Source organism: Rana temporaria (assembly GCF_905171775.1).
Source record: "Rana temporaria chromosome 4 unlocalized genomic scaffold, aRanTem1.1 chr4e, whole genome shotgun sequence".
Taxonomy (NCBI): Eukaryota; Metazoa; Chordata; class Amphibia; order Anura; family Ranidae; genus Rana; species Rana temporaria.
The window spans coordinates 1-6,873 of NW_024404439.1; the positions used below are offsets into that span (position 1 = coordinate 1).

Consider the following 6,873-nt stretch of genomic DNA (forward strand, 5'->3'; position numbering starts at 1 on the left):
AGCTCTTAAGCCTCATACACACGATCGGACTTCAAACAAACTTTTCCGTGGATTTTTGTTTGAAGGGAGTTGGCTGGGCACACCCATAGCATACACACAGCAGGACTTTTCTGCAAACTTTCCCAAAACTTTCCCAACATCACGTGGTTTTTCTGCTCTTTACCGCCACCCTTTGGTCCAACTTCTGCTATTGTTGGTTGATTTTAACATTCTGGGCATGCGTGTTTGTACTTCGGACAAAAGTCCGATGGATTTCTGTACACACGATAGGACTTTGCACCGTAGGACTTTGTTGCTCATTTTGAGGTTTGTTGTCAAAAAGTTTGACCGTGTGTATGGGGCTTTAGGCTATATTCACGCTGGATGCCTATAGGGTCCTGTGGCGTTCACCATTGTGGTTCACTGTTTCAGGTCCGATTTCAGCCCAAAATGGGGTGAATTCGGACCTAGAACGAACCAAAAGACGCACAGGGCTCGTGTGCCAATTTGCACCGGAGCCGCATCGCAGATATGTGAACTGGCTCCATAGATAGCCATTCACATTCTCCTGCTATTGCGAATTGGAAGCGTGATACCGCTCCAAATCGCAATAGTGGTGGACCCGGCCTTAAGGTTCGACCCCATATTATATGGTTTTGGTAAATCCAAAGAAAAAAATCGACAGAAAATTGTATAGTGTGTATCCAGCGTAAAAAGAGTAAAAAAACGCTTTCACACATGAAACATCACATAGGATTCCTCATGGTGTAATCACTTTGGTTTGAGCAAAAACCACTGGGTGCGGCTATTTTTTAAAGGTTAAAACTGACAATTTTTTAATGAAACACCTTCTGCTATTGAAGTCTTCCCCCCAAGCACTTCTTGTTCACACAGCATACCTCACCTGTCCTCATTCCCTCCAATTGTACAGAGCCCTCACGTATTTTACATGTTGTAGTGAACAGACGAGGACAGGGATCAGTGAAAGCAGCACATCAATCATAGTAAACATCACTGGTTGCTTTTCAGCTCATGTGCTGTCTCTATGAGCTGTTGAAACATCTGCACTAAGCCCGGGTTCACACTGCCCCTGACTTCAAAGTCGCGCGACATTGAAGTTGGACCACAGCGCAATTTTGACGCTACTTGCATGTGACTTTAGTCCAAACTGTAGTCATGGAACCTTTTTTCTAAGTCGGGGCGACTCAAGTCGCACCGATTAGATCGGTTCCATTGCACAGAAATGGGGGTCCGACTTCTGATACGACAAGGACTCTAAGTCGGAGCGATTGTCGCATCAGTGTGAACCTGGCCTGAAGGTACTGATCACTTTCCAGCAGCTGAGGTTAAGCTTCTAATTGGAGAATTTTTGTGGCCGGCAGCTAAGATGCCAGCTAAAAGGTCACACTAGTTTCTCTCTGTTTCTCCCTTCAGTAAGGCCCCATACACACGATAGAATTTATCCGCGAATACGGTCCAGCGGACCGTTTCCGCGGATAAATCCTCTCGTGATTTCGGCGCGGATTTCAATGCGATGGTGAGTACACTCCATCGCATTAAAATCTGCTGAAATCCTCTGGCGATGACGTGTCGCGCCGTCGCCGCGATTATGACGCGGCGACGTGCGCGACGCTGTCATATAAGGAATTCCACGCATGCGTTGAATCATTACGACGCATGCGGGGGATCCCTTCGGACGGATGGATTCGGTGAGTCTGTACAGACCAGCGGATCCATCCGTTGGGATGGAATTCCAGCAGATGGATATGTTGTGCATGTCAGCAAATATTCGATCTGCTGGAATCCATCCCAGGGGAGATTTATCCGCGGAAAAAGATCCGCTGGCGTGTACACACCATAGGATCTATCCGCTGAAACCCATTTGCTGGGATTATCTGCGGATGGATTCTATGGTGTGTACGGGGCCTAAGGCCCCATACACACGAGAGGATTTATCCGCAGATACGGTCCAGCGGACCGTATCCGCGGATAAATCCTCTCGAGATTTCAGAAGATTTCTATGCGATGGCGTGTACACACCATCGCATTGAAATCCGCGCTGAAATCCTCTGGCGATGACGTGTCGCGCCGTCGCCGCTATTGTGACGCGGCGACGGGCGCGACGCTGTCATATAAGGAATTCCACGCATGCGTCAAATCATTACGACGCGTGCGGGGAATCCCTTTGGACGGATGGATCCGCTCGTCTGTACAGACTCACCGGATCCATCCGTTGGAATGGATTCCAGCAGATGGATTTGTTGTGCATGTCAGCAAATATCCGATCTGCTGGAATCCATCCCAGAGGAGATTTCTCCGCGGAAACAGATCCGCTGGCGTGTACACACCATAGGATCTATCCGCAGAAACCCATTTGCTGGATTTATCTGCGGATGGATTCTATCGTGTGTATGGGGCCTAAGACCTGATTCACACCTATGCATTTTTGCAGATTTGCACTTCAGTCCATTTGCCATTGTTTCCTATGAAACACGTTCTGTAGTGCAAATCTGCAAAAAGCACTAAAAATGCATAGGTATGAACCAGACCTAATGCCGCGTACACATGATCGGAAATTCCGACAAGAAAACCGTGGATTTTTGTCCTACCAAATGTTGGCTCAAACTTGTGTTGCATACACACGGTCACACAAAATCAACCGCCAAGAACGCGTGATGTACAACACTACAACGAGCTGAGAAAATATGATTAATGATTCCGCATGCGTCTAATTGATTCTGAGCACGACTCGGTTGGAATTGCATACAGACGATCGGAATTTCCAACAAGAACTTTTCTTGTTGGAAAAATTGAGAACCAGCTCTCGAATTTTTGCTGTCGGAAATTCCGACCGAAAAAGTCAGATGGAGCCTACACACGGTGGGAAATTCCGACCAAGAGCTCAAACTTTTCTTGTCGGAATTTCCGATCGTGTGTACACGGCATTAGGGAGATTCTTTCTAAAGTGACACAAATATGCACTTCTAGAAGCTATAGCACAGTGCAAATTTTCCTAAAGTCATAAACCTGGGAAAACCTTCATGGCTACAGTATATACAGTAAGAAATGCATTGAGAGTGGAGTTCCCACAAGAAAAGTAGAGAAATTGTAGTGTCTCCAGTATTGGGGAATATTAAGTTGGCCATTACATAGCAGCCTCCAGATCTTTCGGCAAAATGGCATACATGTCCATTCACCAATTTCTACAGGTGTTTCAGTGTTGGCATCAAATAAACCATCAAATCAAATGTATAGTTTTATCTTCTAACGTGCAATGGAAAAATTGCATTTGCAACCAGTCTGGTCTCTACAGACGGCACAGCCACTTTTCTTGTTGTTCAACTTTCTAACATAGGCCCCAGGTAATTTATATAAATGGCTATTTTAGTTTTGGATGGATGACTGCATGATGAATCATCCACTAATCTCCTACTCCACGCACAAAAGGTTTAAAACTAATTATTCAGTTAATGTTAACAGTTTGTTTTGATATTTGAACCGGATCTATGGGAAAAAAAATCAGTGTTTTAATGCCCCTCCCCCCATCACTTATACATAGTGCTTGTGTGGTGTAATTTGCCTTTTGCTATAAAAAACTTGGTTGATCCTGCCTGTTCCTGTGTTCCCCTAGGTGTGCTTACCATGGTAATCATGACTACTGAGCCATGATACTGTGATCAGTTACATGCTTCCATCAGCTCGCAGTCTCTCCTCCCTGCCTGTCAGCTCCTGTGTGTGAGCCGATCTCCAAACCCACCCCAACACAATGTTGCTGTTTTTTAATTCTCACGCTAAATACCTTTTCCCACATTGCTGAAATGCGGTCGTTTGACCGCCCTGGCTGAAGTTAGAGGGGGATCACAGCCCTTCCCTCCGTAGTCCTTAGATCGGGGAAGGAGAGTCGAAGGCGGTCACGTAACCGCACATTTAAATCAGTCTTTTTTATTGAACAAGAGAGACAGTACATACAAAAGAATAGTCAGACAGTGGTACATGCATATGACAATATCTCTTAGCAGTATCAAACAGCAACATTCTACTAGGATACATACATAGAGAGAAGTCAGCATTATCGGTACCATTAACAGGCATACGATACACAATGATAGCACACTGTGTCGCCGGGGGCCCCACCCCATCCCCCCCACACATTCCAACCAGGGCAACATAAGAAAATTAAAAAGGGGAACAGTATACTATAATACTGACCATATATACACAGGTTTCAGAGGCTTGAGCCATCTGTCCAGAGTTTTTCAAAAAAACATACACTGTGTGGTATATTGTGTTATAATAGAGGGGCTTGCAGTAGTTGTGAGCACTGACTTCAAGGGGGTGTACATATGTCAAGGCTTTGATTGCAGTTTGGCAAAATGATCCCTGCTGTTGCATTCGATGGGCAGTACCGCCTACTTAAAGTGGGGGTTCACCCTAAAAAAAATTCTAACATTACATCCAGCATACGAACGACCTTTACAGTATGCAGACCTTTTTTTTTTTCGCCGTACATACCGATATAGTGTATTTTTCTCCCGGCTTCCGCTCTCTCCCTCTCGTGCGCGCTCTCTCTCAGGCTCCCTTTCCTTCTCTCTTCCGCTCTTTCTCTTTCTCGAAAAAGATGAATACCTCTAAGTGAGGTGAGATTTTTCGGGCAACCAAAAAAATATTGTGACAACTAGGTCATAAAAATATATAAATTTTAATACATTAATTTACAACATAAACATTTCATAGTGACAACATTATTTAAAAAAATGAAAAATTCCAGGATAGAGAAAATTATTACTGCTAGAGGATCACCACACACCCCAGGACTAGGCTAAGGGTATAGGTGATCATTTATCCGACGCGTTTCAGATGTCTCAATAATACATCTTTCTTCAGGGAATAGAAAGCAGCAAGAGTTTTTCCTAAAACAAAAGAAGGGTATATAATAACATACATATAAAGTATATACCTGTGACCAAAGATTTGTTTTTTGACATTTGCAGCATGTAGAGAAGAGGGGGGAGAGATGGAAAGCTCAATATGTAAAAGGAAAGTGGAACTCACCCCTTTCCAGACACAGAGCGCCTAGATCATCCCCATGGAGCTTGTGTGTGAGCCGCAATCAGGGCAAACAAACCAGATGGTGTACTTAATGTCCATAACGATCCCCCAATCCAGAGGACTCCATAACCATGGGGGGGTGGAGTAACATGAGTCTCCACAAAGGAGTCAGCAGTCATAGAACAATAGAAGGTGTAATGGCTGGGGAGAGATTTAGGTAAATATGTACAGGGAGGGTATTAGATTCTTCACTAGAAAGTGAGACCAAAAATAGAAACAAACTCCCTAAAGTGTACTTACCACTCCCAGTGCATCAGCTCAAATAAAGGTGAACAACCATTCCAGTCAAAGAAACCAAACTTGACCAGAAGACAAAATAACCTCCAGCTCCAACAGGGGAAGGGAGGAAAGTGAATGCTGACAGGAAAACCCCCCCTGACTTCCCTTTATACTTACTTTGAGGATGATAGACCTCAGGTGTGGATGATCCATTCACTCCAGCGATATAGCAGCTGTTCCTTGAATGGGATAATTGGTTGTAAGTGGAGCAGTGAATAAACATTAGGGCTCAGCTAGAGTGATTCCTATCCTCCAAATCCCCCATGTTTGGCGTGCAAACAGCGCGCCCACTACTGACGTCAGCGTCAGGTGGCCGAGCTCTGATCAATCAGGGCACGACACCGTGGACATGCCGCTGGTGACGCGCCTCCTGCGCGTCACACAGCACATGACCCACGGCGTCTAGTGTGATCACAGAATCCCGAAAGGTCATGTGACGACAGCGCACCCAATCAGGTGCACGAGATGTCAGATGACTGAACATGAACGCAATACACACAGTGGAGCCACCCACTGTGCGCGTCACAGCGACGCGAATGAAGTGCGCTCAACGACCGGACAGGGAAAAATAAAGAAGTGTCCGCACAGAAGGGGCGGAAATTACTACCCACTCCAGAGAGCCTAATAGTCCATAGGTTTAGACAACAGCAATAAAATTGCAGTTTCGGGGCATCATTGAACCAGGGAACCCGGAGAAGTAAGGGAATCAAAGGATAAATGCAGGGCAAATAAAATGGGACCATTGGAGGAACGCTTCATGAAGCGAGGGCAAACTCCTGAGGATGGGGCAAAGATATTCACTATGCCTGGGTATTTCAGAACTGACAGATAAGAAAGTCTGACAGTTGAAAGGGAGATAAAGTCACCACTGCCGGGTAGGGGAGAGCCTCTAGGGCATAAAATGCCCCTGGGGCGGGCACAAAGGTGCTACTCTCCCCCGGCAGTGGATGGAGGAGCCCTCTTGTGATTGGTTGAAATGGGACCATTACGGACATCAACAACATCCAGAAAGGGCCGGTGAAGAAGCGGTGCTTGACACATATAGCTCCTAGTTGGAAAGCCACAGGGTGCACTGTCAACAAATCATCAATAGTTGATCACAGGTTTACAATCAAAAAATTTTTTTCATGTATAAATCCAAAAAGAGAACTCTTTAGCTCATACATTTACAAAATCAAAATCATACAGTAATTTATAAATATAAATCCTACTTATTACAAATCTCAACCTGAAACCCCAGTATCCCAAAGGGTACAGTTAGGGTTTAAATGGGGGGGGGGGGAGAGGGGGAGAAAGAGGCGGGAAGGGGGGGGGGGGGGGGGGGGGGGAAAAAGTTGGGGAAAAAAAAGGACAATTTTAACAGTTAGTCGGTTCAGGAAAAGGGGGAAGGGGAAGGGGCAGGAGGATGATCTCCCAGTGGCATGTGGGGGCTAGTCCGTTTTCCCCGAACTGAACCCCTCTAAGAAGGGCCTAAAGCTCTCCATCTCGTTTAGTCCTGGAAAGGTT

At 45.5% G+C, this 6,873-nt stretch overlaps 1 long non-coding RNA gene across 2 annotated transcripts; it reads right to left on the reverse strand.

Annotated features, from left to right (window-relative positions):
• Window positions 1-4,848: 4,848 nt before the first annotated feature.
• On the reverse strand, window positions 4,849-5,595 carry LOC120921752. 2 transcript variants are annotated; one of them, XR_005744954.1, is made up of 3 exons: window positions 5,329-5,595; window positions 5,032-5,229; window positions 4,849-4,889 (listed from the first exon to the last, which is right to left on the reverse strand). It is a non-coding gene; the product is annotated as an uncharacterized LOC120921752 (long non-coding RNA). The 2 variants fall into 2 exon arrangements; XR_005744953.1 differs by lacking the exon at window positions 4,849-4,889 and having other exon boundaries at window positions 5,031-5,229; window positions 5,329-5,588.
• Between the last annotated feature and the right edge of the window lie 1,278 nt (window positions 5,596-6,873).